Source organism: Cottoperca gobio, chromosome 16 (genome assembly GCF_900634415.1).
Source record: "Cottoperca gobio chromosome 16, fCotGob3.1, whole genome shotgun sequence".
NCBI lineage: Eukaryota > Metazoa > Chordata > Actinopteri > Perciformes > Bovichtidae > Cottoperca > Cottoperca gobio.
The window spans coordinates 5,697,558-5,713,274 of NC_041370.1; the positions used below are offsets into that span (position 1 = coordinate 5,697,558).

Here is a 15,717-nt window from a genome sequence, read left to right on the forward strand (position 1 = left end):
TAAACAGATGTGTGTTGTGTGTACCTTAAACAGATGTGTGTAGTGTAAACAGGTGTGTGTAGTGTAACAGGTGTGTGTAGTGTAAACAGATGTGTGTAGTGTAACAGGTGTGTGTAGTGTAAACAGATGTGTGTTGTGTGTAGTGTAAACAGGTGTGTGTAGTGTAAACAGATGTGTGTACCGTAAACAGATGTGTGTACCGTAAACAGATGTGTGTACCGTAAACAGATGTGTGTACCGTAAACAGATGTGTGTTGTGTGTAGTGTAAACAGGTGTGTGTAGTGTAAACAGGTGTGTAGTGTAAACAGGTGTGTGTACCGTAAACAGATGTGTGTAGTGTAAACAGATGTGTGTTGTGTGTACCTTAAACAGATGTGTGTACCGTAAACAGATGTGTGTACCGTAAACAGATGTGTGTAGTGACTCTTCACTGAGCTCAGGAGTTCGACAGTCGTACGGCCTGTGGGATAAAACTGACCCGGAGTCTGGTGGTCTTGGCCCGGATGCTGCGGTTGTTGCCGGGGTGATGGGTGTCTTTAATGATCCTGTGTGCCTTCTTCCTGCACCGCCGGGTGTAGAGGTCTGGTGATGTGCTGAGCAGCGTTCACCCTCTGTAGAGTCGTACGGTCAAGGGAGCGGTGCAGCTGCCGCACCAGGCCGTGATGCAGCCGGTCTTGGAGATGACGCTGGTGTGATGAGTGCAGGTCACTGATGTGAACCCTGAGGAACCTGAAGCTGCAGACTCTCTCCACCGTAGTCCCGTTGATGCTGATGGGGGCGTGTCCCCCTCTCCGTTGCTTCCTGTAATCCACAATCGGCTCCTTGGTTTTGCTGACGTTGACACTTTTATCTGTAGGTGCTGTTTGTGTCTTGGACAAATTCAAAATGAACCAGGAACTAATAGATGACCTTATTTTACTCTAAACCCTCCTCCAGGTTCAGAATAAGACTCTTTCTCTCCACTTGAAGCCTTTTGAAGTCTTATGGTGAACGCTTGACTTGATGCATTCGCTCTTCATCTTTCCATTTATTCTGTACGGTCTCTAAACGTATAGACTTAGCCCTGACTGTGAACGCTTACCCTCCATCACAGGAGAGAGCCTCCTGTGGCCTCAACACGGTGGTTATCATGTCTGTTAGAGCCGCAACGATTAATCCATTAGTCAGTCGACAGTTTTAGTCCGTTGCTCTGACAAAATAAGTAATTTGAAGATTGTGATGAGCATTGGAAATATTTTTCTGATGTTTTGTACACTATAATCCAATTTAATAAATGTATTATTAATGAAAGCATAGTTACTAATTTATATTCAGTGTGTGTAACCTCAGTGACCGGGGAAGTAGAAGAGTAACAGATAGAGATGGAGGCGAAAATCAAAAGGCAAAAAGCACAATCCAGCGGCTCCTCGTGGGCCTCTTTCATCTCGTGCCTTGATGCAGAAGTTGTGGTGTTGACAAAGTGTCGTTCCTGTTTCCGCTTAATGTTTTCAAAGAAGTCGCATGTCGAGAGGAAATCAAAGCTTTGTAAAAAAGTGTCTGTAGATTACACGTGCATTGCACATTGTTTTTATTGCTAATCTGGAGCATGTACGTGCATGACGTTTTGTGACCTTCTGTATCTATGTATGTATGTATGTTGATGGGGGGGGGGGGATACTGCTCGGTAACAGCAGGAGACAGAGGTACGAACTGATGCTGAACTCAAGATAAGAAGACAACCTGTCTCTCTCCTATAAACAACCATTTGTATAAACAGAGGAAGAACAGACCCAAAGTAGTTCTCTGCTGTGAATGGAGTATAATTACCCCTGGGGGGGTGTTCACTCGACTTTGTGGGTTTATTTAAGAATATTTTTCAATCAGCTAAAAGGAATTGTGATGTTTTATAAATATATTTGTAGTAAAACAACAACAATAACATTATATATTATTTACCAGTCTTGACACTTTTTTATAAATCACGTTAAAGTCTTTCTGTGATCAGTTTTTTTTATAGAAATAATTCTTATTAAATGTTAGTTACAAATTAAAAAAAGATCCAGTTATACAAACAGGAGACAAATGGCTGAAATAAAGAAAAGCAAAAAGAAGCGTGAAGTCGAAGGAAGTAATTAATTCTAATGTACTAACCCGTGGGTCCCCAGTCTACCTGCACATGGCACTGATGTTTTCAAACGACACCATTAATCATAATTGCATCCGCACAAAGAGCGAGGATTGAAACGTGGATCCTTGGTTGCGAAGGTAAACACCCTCTGGGAGGATTACAGTCGAGGCTAGACTCCATCCTTCATCCCGTAAGTTATGTCTCCATCATTATTGTGAAGGTGTTGCCTTCACTCTTTCTTCTGAGCCTGTACTCTCACATGCCAGCCATCTATCTGGTCTCTCAGGGGGGGGGGGGATTGATGACATGTCGAGGTTCAAACCGCATCAGCCGAGAAGAGAGCACTATGAAGGCAAACATTAACTCTCAACTCCACGTCCCAATCGTGCCTTTTTGTCTTCCGATTGACCCGACCGCCACACTGGTGATCCACATGTTCAGACTATAATGATACGTCTGCATCCTGTGTGTGTGTGTGTGTGTGTGTGTGCGTGTGTGTGTGTTCATCAAGTTCTCAGATGACACTGATTTGCGTGTGATAAATAGCAGCGGTGTCACACTGTGTGACAAGTGAGCGTAGGGCAGACACGTGGAATAAAAACATTTGTTTTACACTATTACACTTAAATACTCAAGTGTTGTATTTTAATAACACTTAAAAACATCTGGTGCTGTACAGCAGAGGTTTCAACCCGTGGGTCCCAAACCCCAACAAGGGGGTCGCAAGATCATTTCTGGGGGGGGTCACCAGATCACATATTTAAAATAAGATGTTTGAGACGGGGGAATTGTCTTTAAATATCCTGATTATTCTGGGGGTTTGAGAGCCACGGCCACAGTGTTAGCCGACTGGTTTTTTATTGTTCTGGTAGAAACAATGATTGCGTTTATGTCCCTTTTTGTTTTAATGCACATTTTTCATTATATTTTCATTAATCACGTGTCACTGCAATCCAACAACAACGCTGCATCAGTGCAGGGCGGTTAATGGGAAATGTGCTTATTGCTCCGTGTTACAGTTACACTGCTCTGACAGTGGAGCTACATTTTTTGATTAAAGAAATATATCAATATATTGTAATTAGCAAGTTAATAACACATAATGTTATAATTAGTTTTTTGTCAATATTTCTTGTGCTGTAATTTAAACATTATAATGAATTTAAATAAAACTTTGGAAACTGTATTTTAGGAGAAACAGCACCGACGGTGTTTTATTCTTAAACTGAAGTAAGAGATTAAACTGAAGTTAAATGACTTCTGTCGAGTGGTGGAGGCACGCATGACATCTCTACACTGTACTTCAAACCCACCTGATTAATGGGACTCTAAATAATTATCCATTCCTTGAGATGCAGGTGAAGCCAACCGTGCCTAAGAGGTACTTGCTATGTAACTGACTACTCAGTCACACATACCTGTTGGAGCGCCACGAGTCATTGCTAAACGCTCGTCATCAGGGAACAGTATTAGAATTTAGTTGGTTTATGAAGATATAATTAAGTGACTCTCGGCCCGAGGCGGCATCTCATCAAAGTCAAAACCCATGTCCTGCATCTTAAAGCTCAATTAGGCAGCTCGCATCATGTCATGAGACCCCACCGGCAACAGAAAACGTGCACATTGTAAAGTAATGTACACGTTTTAATAAACTACCACAGACGACATGATGTTACAGGAGCAGAGAGTAATATGTGAAGCCATATATATGTAAATAGATGTAAGGCTGATGGTGACATCCTAATCTGTTAATAACAAGGAACTCACAAAGCACTTCTGTGCAAGTTTAACGATTACATTTTAATGCTGTCATGTTTTAATTCTACTTCATTTGAGGGTAACATCAAGGAGCATTGTAATTAGAACAGTGCATTTAAATGTAATCAGAGTTTACATCCAATCCCACTTCTTAATGATGTTTTCAGTCTCAGAACACTTTTGTTCTTAACTTCAACGCTTTCTTCAGTGTGAAGAAGTTCAAATACGACATTATCGCAACTTGGACATGCACTGAAGTCTTTTTGCAAATACTGGGAACAGTCATTTTGGCGTTACAACAATATTAAATCATAAACTCTATGAAGATTAGTGAGACACAGCGGGTACTGAAGCAGAAAACAGTGGGGGACATTACGGTCAGCAGTCAAATGGAGCATATCATTGCTTAATTGACTGCTAAATATCGTCCTTGAGAGCGTCCAGATCAGGCGATCCTAGGAACAGTGTTTTGGGAACGTCTGTGCTGACACGTAGTGGTGTATGAACATGACAGTGTTCAGCCTTTAGGCATCAAAGTGAGGCTTTTGGATCTGATGCGTAATATATTTTGATGTAATTGTTTGCAGCAGACAGCATATTGGCATATTTATCGAAGCATTCTGTCTGTTAAATCTACGATGTGTGTTAATCATGAGCGTTTAGGTCTCTGTCGGCAGGGCAGCAGCTAGAGTAGAAGAATACAAGAATAGAAAATAATGTAGCTAACTTGAGTCTTGAGAAGAATTTATGAACAGATTACGTTTGTTTTGCCCCGATCTGAATCCAATCCGATAATCATAGTTTAATAAATATGTATCTGACACATGGAAATAACAGGTGTAGCCAACTCAACAGAATTAGCGTTACGCAGTGACGGCTGTCAGCAATGTTTGTCATTTTAACAGTCGCCGCCGGCTTACATGAGCGGCTGCTCCCGGCATGTGTTCAGAGTCCTGATGGCTTGTGGGAAGTGTCTGCAATCGCTCTAGCTGCTATGCGAGGCTATACTCCGGCAAAATGGATCATTTGCTTTGAGCATGCGAACATGTTTTACACGTGTAATGTTTATCATTATCGCCATCTCAGTTTAGCAGGTGAGCGTATGAACATGTGAGCTTTGGACTAATTAAAACTATGTTTTTAATATCCAGTTTTACTAGATTTAAAGGGCTCAACAAAGTTATTCCAACTCCTCTTGAGGGGGAAATGAATTTCTGTACAAAAAGTTGTTCCGATCGACTTTATTTACTAAAGAAATAGGTCGTCTTCATCCTCTGAGGACCATGAATGTCTGTAAGTGGGCTACTCACAGAGCGGCGTCGCCTCTAAAGCGCTGATAATGTGGCTGAAATACTTTGATGTTTGTTGTAAGCCTGAGCTGAAGAGGATATTTTACGTGTTGAGATTATAGGTGTGTTATGAGCTGCAGAACTGATCTTCAGTATTTCCATATAAGCCCATAAGTGCCATCACTCAAAGCCACTGTGAGATCACTCTCGTGTGACAGATCGGCCCTCTACAATAAACAGGAGCCATTATTTATGGAAATGACTTCATTGGCAATTATCAAGATGTGAGCGTGGGCTGGTGGTCATCAAAATCTTTTTATTTGCTGATTCAGAGTAAACAATAATGTTTCTTTCCTTCCTCCAAAAAACGACGTGGACTTGAGTCATTGCAGGCTCTCTGCAGACCACATGGATAATTAGACTTGTGCTGTTTATGACTGTATTTCAAAAAGATATGGAAGGTCTTTGTAGATATTATGACCTACTGCACGTATACTTCAGACGCACAGGCCTGGATATTACTCAAGTACTTAGCAGCTAATCAACTGAAGGCTAAAGGGGGCAAAATTCAACAGATAAAGGAAAATTGGAACATTAAAAACCATAAAAGAGAACTGAAAGGTGATTATGTATCGAGTGTGTGAGGATGATTTGCTTTTGGCTTTTGCCTATAAAGCTATTTCAGCTTCTGTCTCCTCTGGATATCCAGTTGAAATATAGATTTGCTTGGTTAAGGGCAGAGTCAGAGAAAACATGGTTCAATCATCCGTGCACCCGGGATGCCGATCTCTATTTAAATGTACATATTTCAAAAAGAAGTAGTGTATCCTTGGAAAACACAGAGACTCATGTCTGCTGACGGCACTCAGATGGCATATTTAAATCCAACATGATGCCATTGTTACCTGGGCGCGTCCCGAGGGAGGTGTTCCAGGCACGTCCAGCTGGGAGGAGACCCCGGGGAAGACCCAGGACTCGGTGGAGAGATTATATCTCCTCACTGGGAACGCCTCGGGATCCCCCAGTCGGAGCTGGAGGATGTGGCCCGGAGAAGGGAAGATTGGAGTTCCTTACTGGAGCTGCTGCCCCCGCGACCCGACCCCGGATAAGCGGTAGATAATGGATGGATGGATGATGTTCCTGTAAAGGATCCAAGAGTCATCAGTATACACAGTAATGTAGCGTAACAGGAAGAGACATCTCAAGTTAGAGAGGCATGTACAGCAGTATAGATCTTCCCCCATTTCATTACCAAATGTGCTTTAGTCCAAGTGGACACAAAGACGATCCTGGTCGGATCAATAATTCAATCTGTGTAGAAGTATTAGAAGTATAGGCTCTGGAACATTTGTTTTAAAAGACACAGCCTGTCTTCTACATACAGAGGACTTCAATCGCATCTAGTGTGGAGACTAACGGAGACCTCTTGAATATCACTTTACATGTCTAAGGTTTGAAGGTCTTTTACATCCTCCAATTTTAAATGAAGTCTTTTGATTATGAGAGAAAACAGCAGCCGTGGTCATTTTGAATTCAGTCAATTATAATGGATTCCAATGGTGAGCAGTTTCTACGGTATAACTACTCAGACTACAACTATATCCATTGTTTAATCTGACAATTGTATTCGCGATCCCTCGATCAGTTTCGTCTATCAAATGTAAAAATAAATAGTGACCTTTACAAGAACCCAACGTGACGTCTTCATTACATCATCATTTACAACGATATAAAGCCGCCTCACATCTGAGAAGCTGTAACCAGAGGACGTCTGATAGTACGTAGTTCCAAAGTCGTTTTCTGCCAATTGAATAATCAATTTAGGTAAATCCTAAAAAGTAGTGCATACATGCTCAACAGCAAGAGCAAAGCAAATATGTGCAACAAAACAAGCAGCAGCTGTGTGCTCCGCTGCAGACGCGTCCTTCCAGAGGTCGGTTATAATCATTTGAAATTCATCGAAAGAATCAAACCTCAGCTGTGATTTCAGACGTGAAGTAGGATGAACTCCCCGTTACGCTGAGGCTGTTATGATAACGATCAAGTGATTACACCAACATTAAAAACCTATAATGCCTGTTTGGTGGATGCACAAGATAACTTCATTATGTTGCTGTATTTCACGGTGCTGATGGTCCCTCTGACGATCCTCCGCTCACCATCTCAGAGTGTGAAGCGGAAGCACGCTGCAGTCATTTGGTAGCTCTAATTAATAAAGTCAATGATAATCAATTGGCAAACGCTACAGACAAGCAGCCAATCCAAGTTGAACGTATTGCTCCTCTGCTAACACGTATAATCTCTCTGCAATGAATGAAGGAAGTTAAAATAAAACATGTCAAGTATTTCATTATTGCAGCATCTTATGTATCTTCTATGCAACTGCTACAGTATCGCTGCTCCTACTGTAGTGTTGTACCATTACATCTGCACTTATCGTTCTATCTTGTGTCCTTTAGCTGACTGAATCTAATCCCCTACAGTTGTTGTGTTTCTGGGGAGAGCAGCCCCTTAACGACCGCAAACTTTAAAATAGCTCTTGTCTAAATCTGTTCGCGCCTAATTAGCGACGTCTCGGATGTTCTTATTTCTTAGTGCAGAGAGAGGGACAGCAGAAAGGGAGAATCCTTGGAGAAGCATAGGGACATGATTAATGTAAATGTATTTCTTTCATCATACTGCCACAGCCGTGAAGGAGTGCAGACAGCTTGGAGGCTCAGCGTGGATTGGCGTGATGCCCGCTGCCTGTGTCACACACTTGGCATACCCAAGTGTGGTCCTGGCACTGCCGACCAGGCCTCGTACTTCCTCAAGGAATGTAGGTCCCCTGTAGTGGTAAAGAGGAAACATGATAACATTTGCATTCACAAAATACATCTTTAAAAAAAAAAAACTGCCTTTTATGAACCCCCGTTTCTAGCGTCCAATAGGAAGCCTCTGTAGTGTTGAGCAGCTCCCAGGTGTGAATGTGTCTGTAAAGTAATGCAGTAAACAAAGAGAAGCACTATTAAATAAAGGCTAAAACATGGAGTACGCAGGAAGAGACACCATTTATATGAGGTAGAGAAGAGCTAGCAGAGGCTATACTCCTGAATGTTTCAGCTTCAGTGGGCGAGGTCGGAGGGCAGCTCAGTTTTTCAAGCAGAAATGATTGAATTGTTTGGGGAACTCTCGCTTGTTTAAGATCTGATTTATTGCTCGAGTGGACTCATTTCTGAGGTAGATTGTGATGTTTTGTGGCTTTGCTGCACTCAGTGTACATTTCCCTGCTTCACAGTTTACACTCTCTCCCACATTAGCATACTGTATCTTTGTTAACACAGATAACATGTAATTGCTTCCAGTTGTATAAAACGATGAGAGAACACGTCAGTTCATCTGCATTCTGGAAAAACTCCAAACTAACAAACAAAATGCAATCCAATTGTTTTTTTCCACTACTGTGACGTAAACTTCTGCTTGTCTAGAAGTCATTTCGAATAAAATATCCTGTGAACAGCTTTTATATTCGAGATGGTGACAAATTCTGAGGATCTGTATCTGTTGGGAATCAAAACGCATATCATTGAGACGCAGTCACAATCGAAAATGCAGGTTTCTGAACGACAGATTGGGCTTCAACAACACAAACGCTAAACAAACAGCCCTCAGCCTTCAGAACATCATGATCAAGGCAGAAACAATGTCTGCACACCTGTGCTGCAGTGGAAGCCAATATTCTCCCATATGTGCAAAAACTAATCATAGTTGTTTACCAGCAGAAACCTGTTACCCACTTACACACCCTGCATTAACACTTGTGTTAAACACGTGCACCTGCAGTCTGCAAAATATGCCCCTATCAGCACAATTAATGTACCTAAAAATCATATCTTAAGGATGAAATATCACGATATAGCATGTTTTCTGGTAATTCAATACATGCATTTCCTATTTTTCTATACGTTACTCCTGTGTGAAAAGAACTTTAGTGCAAAATGATCATAACCGTTTCAAGAGAAATCAAACATAGATAAACACATGTTCAGCTATACACTTTACATGCATGCACACAATAATCAGATTAAGACAAGAAAAGTTTAATTTAACTGACTTTGATCATATTACATTTTTGCCCAGCCCTACCCAGAATGCACTTTGCTGCCACGTGACAAGTCTTATCAATGCAGAGGTCAAGCACTGCGAGTGTGCAAGAAGCCCACAGTGGAACAGTGTTTGTTTAGCTGTAGATAACGAACTCCTGATGTCTCCTTAAGGGGTTTCGTTTACAGAAATCACAAACTATGCAGAGAGTTTTGTTTTTTACTTTCAGAGGTTTTGAGATTTTAGCCGCTGAGACTCCGCTGTCACCGCAGTACAATCGAGAGGAATGGCACTTCATTCACGGGGCTCAAAGGATGAAAATAAATGAAATTGAAAAACCCATCTGTGCCTTTGTGCCGGTACAATGTGCCTTTCCAGAAACACAGTCTTCACAATAAAGTAAGAACCTCACTGTGGGAACTATCCACTATTTTGCTTTGGCTGCAATAAAGACAGATATCGGTAAGATTGGCCAAACCCGCACCAAAAGTGAGTTAATGAATTATTTCACCTAAAGCAGAGTTCCTAACAGATCCAGGCATCATCAACGCTGTAACTCTGCAGGGATCAGTAAGTGGCGTGTCACAGACGCTAGGCCGTGTTGACAAATGAATATTTATGACAGTGGGAACCGTAACAATTAGCATTAGCTTTGATCAGGATTCTAGGTTAGATCACTCACGAGGCTCCTCAATGCCTTTGAACATTAAAAACACTTAATTGACGAGTAGGGTGGGCCGCCACAGAACAATCGTTCCGTACAGACGGCAAAATCAACATGGGTGCTTTAAAATAGTGCTATTTATCACTCAGCATCACAAGTATTGTTACATATTTATGTCATAAACATAAACTTCCTGTAATAACAATTTCAATAGATTGTTTAAAGCAGGGGTCTTCAACGTCTTTCAGGCAGAGGACCCCCAAACTGATGGAGAGATGGAGCAGGGACCCCCTACTATATATATATATATATTGTATATTAATGTGTTTTATATTAAACGGGGCATAAACATAGCTACCCTTGTTATTGTGCATTCAATACTAAGCTATTAAATTAATACACAAGTTCATATATTCATGTTTTTATTTTAAACATGTGCAGGGTGGCAGGGTGACAATATGTTGGCTTCATGTTAGTGTGTATTTAAAGACATTTAAATTAGTTGAAAAAACAAAAACAAACAAAGATTTTGCGGACCCCCTGTTGAAGACTTCACATTACAGCCCATGTGTGCATTCTCATCAGCATGTTAGCATGTGGATGTTAGCATTTAGCTCACCACAGTGCCAAAGTACCGCCTCATAGAGCACCGCTGGCTTAAACTCTATTACATTTAAACGCAGCTCCATCTTCTCGCTCGTGCTCGCTTTGTGTACAAACCTCCAATGTGACCTTCATTCAAAAAGCCTGAAGCACGAGGCTCCTAAATACAACATCACAGAATGATGTTTTTATGGATACATGCATGCTGTCTACCTGTCGATTCTCCGCCCTCCTCCTGCTGACCCCCGAGCTGCTGTGTTATTTTTAGAAGTATTATCAGCTGATTATACAGTTGTGTTGCCTTCCAGGCGCTAACAAGGTGTTTGGGGCAGCAGATGAGGCCGGCCTGGCAGACCTTCAAGTGTTGGCAGTGCAGAGTGGCACAGGACGGTCTGACAGCACACGCTGGAGCTGCACAGCACTTTGTCTGAGGCATCTGTTCAGTGCACACATCGGCGGCGGCGTTACACTTTCTCGGTCGTAAGATTTCCGTCATAATCTATTATCACCCGTCTTTTTTTATTTTATGATAATAAGGCATATTTAATAGCCATTTAATTGCCATTTGGTCATTTACATTTTCAACTAATTAATATACAGAACAAGCTTTTAGAAATCTGCATTTATATAGGCATGGAGAATAAAGATGGACAGAGACACCGACTTGTCACTTTTCATTTCAACACACACGAAGCAGATGAAGCGACAGCGGAGGAATCTAAAAACACTGCGAACATTGTGGCTAAACAGGCAAATATGATCAATGCAATTTTACAGAAGTAGTTTTTGTGTCTTTGTCTTCGAGCGGACGACTTCTCATGGCCGTGTTAATGTTGTGCTGAACCCGCGGCGCTCTGCTGCCACACCTTAAACAAATCCGAGTGACCCCAAGGTTGAAAAGTGGCTAATGGTATGCCATTATGGTTCACTGGCATATGCCGCTAGCGTTCCACCGGCATACACCATTTGTGATATGCCACCGTCAGAATGTCAAACCAGTAACATCCCCCGATGTGTGTTTCTCATAAAACATTGTGTAAAGTTAAATCTCTCTCGTGCATCGTAGCCAGTCTGACTAAATAAGCAACATTTGTATTATGTTGCCATGTTTAATAGCAGAAGGCGATCGCACATTAGGCTATATAAACGTTTCGGAACATTAACCACGTGACATATTATGTATTACTCCCCGTACTTTGAATGAGCACCTGTTGCTATCATTGTGGCATTAGCCAGCATATCTAATCCAGCAGCATGCACCTATTTTTGTTTGTTTTATACCGGCTATCAGGTGTAATAATACACACGTCGTCATATCAGACTATCCCAAGATGGATTATAGTGAGGAAATTCCCTGTCCATCATGCTGGTAGAAAACGGCTCATGTCACAATGATAGCAACAAGTACTCATTCAAAGTATTTATGATGAATACTTAATATGCCATATGTATGCCTGGTTAATGTGCCAAAAAATAATACGAATGTAATTTAGTAAATTGGCTCTAAATGTTATTGATTAGTCAGACTGGCTACTGTTAAGCTGACATCCTCCATGTTGGACTGGAGAAACTGCGCTATGTTGTGCAGCATTTGTCAGTTAAAACATAAACACATGTACATTTATGGGACATGCGCATCAGGGGACGTTACTGGTGTGACAGTCTGACTGTTGCATAACACTTTAAAGCAGCATGTTGGTGGAGCACGAGCAGCATCGCAGAAAACCATCTTTGTGATCTCTGCGCTCCTGCAGCGCCGCGTCTCCTCGCAGAGAGGAGCTGTGAGTGACTTAAAGTCACCATAGATCCCTCACTCAGAGTTTTAATCCGTCAAAATGACGAGCGGCCTTCAGATTGATCCGTCAATGACGGAAGATATTCGGTTAGCGCGACCTCTGGCACACAGGGGAACATCTAGAAACTCACTATGACACGTCGTTCTCAGCATTTATAACATTTGATAAAGATTCATGACTGGAAAGATAGGCTTCTAGCATTGCTATTAGTTATCTAATTAGTAGGTATAATTGAATATGAATATTAAATGACAGAATGTCTGGACTAGTATCATTTCCCTAAATCAGAATCTGGTTAATGATCACATTAAAGTTTTAATAATCAAAAAAAGGGATAATAGCAGGGGACAAAGCAGCAGGGGGGGGGGGGGGGGGTTATGTATTGTCTGGATTATCCAATCATCAATCTTTGTGCTAGTCCAATATATTAATATTACATGTTATGGGAAACACTGAGTACTGAATACAGTATCTCTCTCCACTTACAAATGCATCATCTGTGCTGCTTTTCAGGGTTTTCCCCCCCAAAAAAAAACAATTTGTCTGCATCTAAGAGACTTATTTTAGTTTGTTTAAAGCAACCCTCAGGCTCTCATTTCCCAGAAAACATAAACAAAGAAGGAACTCATGAATGAGTCCCCCGCTAAATAAAAAATATTCCATTTCCAGTTCATTGTACAGAACAAATTCATTTATATCTCTCTGTCCTCGGCCTGCTGAAGGGAGGGAGTTCAATGTAAAGCTGCTAAAGAGTGAAACCACAATGACGCATCCTTTTCCAGATTCAGATAAGTGTTGACGTAAAGTTTAAACACTGACATACAATCCACCGTCTTTTACCTGAGTGTGAATAACATGACCCGTCTCGTCTGCAGGTGGCTCCTGATACAACCTACAGTAGTATTATTATTATTATTAGTAAAGTTAAAGTTAAAATTACATCTTGCCTTCATGTCCACTTTATCATTTCACCAGCAGCTATCTCAGTTGAACGCGTGTGTACGGCCGGTCTAAAGCTTGTGTGAGGAGCGCGCCACACATTTACATCTAGTGAAATAACCCCCGTGAAGCTCACCAATGTTTATTACTCAAATACTGGTTATACAAGTACATGTAGGGATATTCTTGCCCTCCAATTCCTTTAATTGTGCCATAACATACATATAAAAGACAATAACAAAAGAAATCAATATATAGTTGTGCCAAGAACCAGTTTGTCACATGACCTTTGAATAACACAACGTGTCATGTAGGAATTAGACGAACGAGATATATCGTGTTAATTAGTGAACTTTAGAGGAGCTGGTATTTTGTTACTTTGTGACGGAGCTAGGCTAGCTGTTTCCCCCCCGTTTCCAGTCTTTATGCTAAGCTAAGCTAACTTGTTACCGGTGGTAGCGTCACCTTCCTTCTTTCTTTTTTGTACCAGCAGTCCTGAGAGAAAATAATGTTTAACAAACCATGAAATTGTGCTGACAAAGACCTGCGAGGGAGGAAAAGAAGAGAACGTGGAGAAGTCTTAATTTAAAGGACCTCATTCCGATAAATGAGACGTTCAGTACCTGAAATAACAACAACATAACTCCACGAGACGTCCGACTCTCTGAAGTAGTTTTTAAAAGTTATTTTCTAACTTGTTCCCTGTCAGATCGTGACATTTCAGGCGAGACATGGTGTTTGTTTTAAAATCGTTTGCGATGACATTGTTGTCCCAGAATACATCTCAGGGATTTTGAAGCAAACTCTTTGATTCCATCCAAAGGTGGCGGCAGGTGGGTTTAAGGTAGAGGATAAGGAGACTGAACCTGTCACTTCAATGTTTTTGTCACCGAGGAAGACAAAGAAAAGCTGACTTGTATCTTAATCCTCTGCTACTTGCGCTCTGGCGTTTTCTTTTCCTCCTGTCGGATATGAAAAATGCGTCTTCTTTTTCTTTTAAAAGGAACATTTAGTTTGGACTCTTATCTTAGCTTTACCTCACAGTACCAAGAACATGCTGGATCACAAACAATCAGCCTGTAATTCATTTAAATATCTTAATATGTTGAGTGTTTGGTGCCTTTAAATCACCCCCGTTGGGAGAAAGAGAGTAAAGTACGACAAGAGCTAAAACAAACAAACAAAAACAGCAATGTACTGCTGTGGATCAGTTCAAGTATAGGCTATATTTAGAATATTGCTACAACTTAACTAACCAAAGTCACACAATAACACAAACGGCCGTAGGACCTGCGGCCCCCGTGTTGTGTGAGGTAAAAGTATTTGTCAATGGAGTCTGGTGGCAAGAGCATAGACGTACAGTACATGTATATAGCGGCTTCAGTTCCCCGTTGGAAAGAGCCGTCTGAATTCAAGGTAGCGCCGTAGAATAAAGTATTCTGTGCATGTGAACAGATATAGAGTATTTCAGGTGGGCCTTTTCTTTTAAGTGGCTTCGATACATTTCGCTGCTGCTGCCTCAGCAGTACAAGGCTTAGCTTCCGTGCGGTACACATAAGTACCTCATACAAACCTACTTCAAAAAATCCCTTTAAAGTGTCTGCACTGTAGGCAGTACGGAAGTAAAGTTAGTGTGCATCTGTATTGCTTATCCAACTCTGGCATTTTTTACTTTCCTAATATCAGTCACAGAAAATGTGTATTTTATTGTAGCAATATGAGGCTTTAGTCTGTAGTACCTTTACTGTCAGCAACAGCAGCGTGTATTCGATGCAGCTCATAGTAACATAGTCACAGAGTGATATCTAACTGGACCCAACAGAAGTGTAAAGTGAAGATTTAATATCCCACGTACTGCTTTTGCTTTGTTTTCTTTGCCCGGCTTGAAAACAACGTTTTATTGTTCCTCCTCGATCACTGGGCAGTCAAAATGTGAGTAGGTGTTAAAGGTGCGAGTCGAAGGTGTTTTTAAAATGAAGTCATATTTGAACCAGATCTCCACGAACTGCCAGTTCTTCCCTGTAGAACTGCCGCCCTGCTCGGGACAGCTGGAGGACGACTGCAGCAGAGAGATAGCGACGGCTCTTCCCCACTTCGATACACATCGTCGAAAGATCTTGCCGGGTCAGACAACAGCCATCGACACGTCTGTTTCAGCCGCTCCTGCTCGGCTTGTTGGGGACTGTGGGAGCAGTGAAGGGAAAAAGAAACAACTAGAGGAGGAGCAGATTATCTGTCGTGTTGTCCTTCACTATTTGTCTCAGCTGCATTAAAACGGACAGCGATCCTCACATTTATGTGTACAAATTGTCCCCGTTTACATATTCTTTTCTTTTAACTATCACGCTTTAGCTGAAGGGACTAATTGTCCCGCAGGCCTCCACTTGGATAACATTTAGACTTAGTACTTAAACTCACACACGGTTGCATTAGTCCTGTTTTAAGGTGACGGTAAGATTAATGTCTCTCGATCCATG

The 15,717-nt window shown here is 41.5% G+C and overlaps 1 long non-coding RNA gene across 1 annotated transcript in view; it reads left to right on the forward strand.

Moving 5' to 3' along the window:
- The window catches only part of LOC115020847 (uncharacterized), a 74,842-nt gene extending 59,131 nt beyond the window's left edge, over positions 1-15,711 (forward strand). Inside the window, exon 3 of the long non-coding RNA XR_003833684.1 lies at positions 15,253-15,711. This is a non-coding gene — a long non-coding RNA (uncharacterized LOC115020847). The remainder of the gene's footprint in view (positions 1-15,252) is intronic.
- Positions 15,712-15,717: the final 6 nt, after the last annotated feature.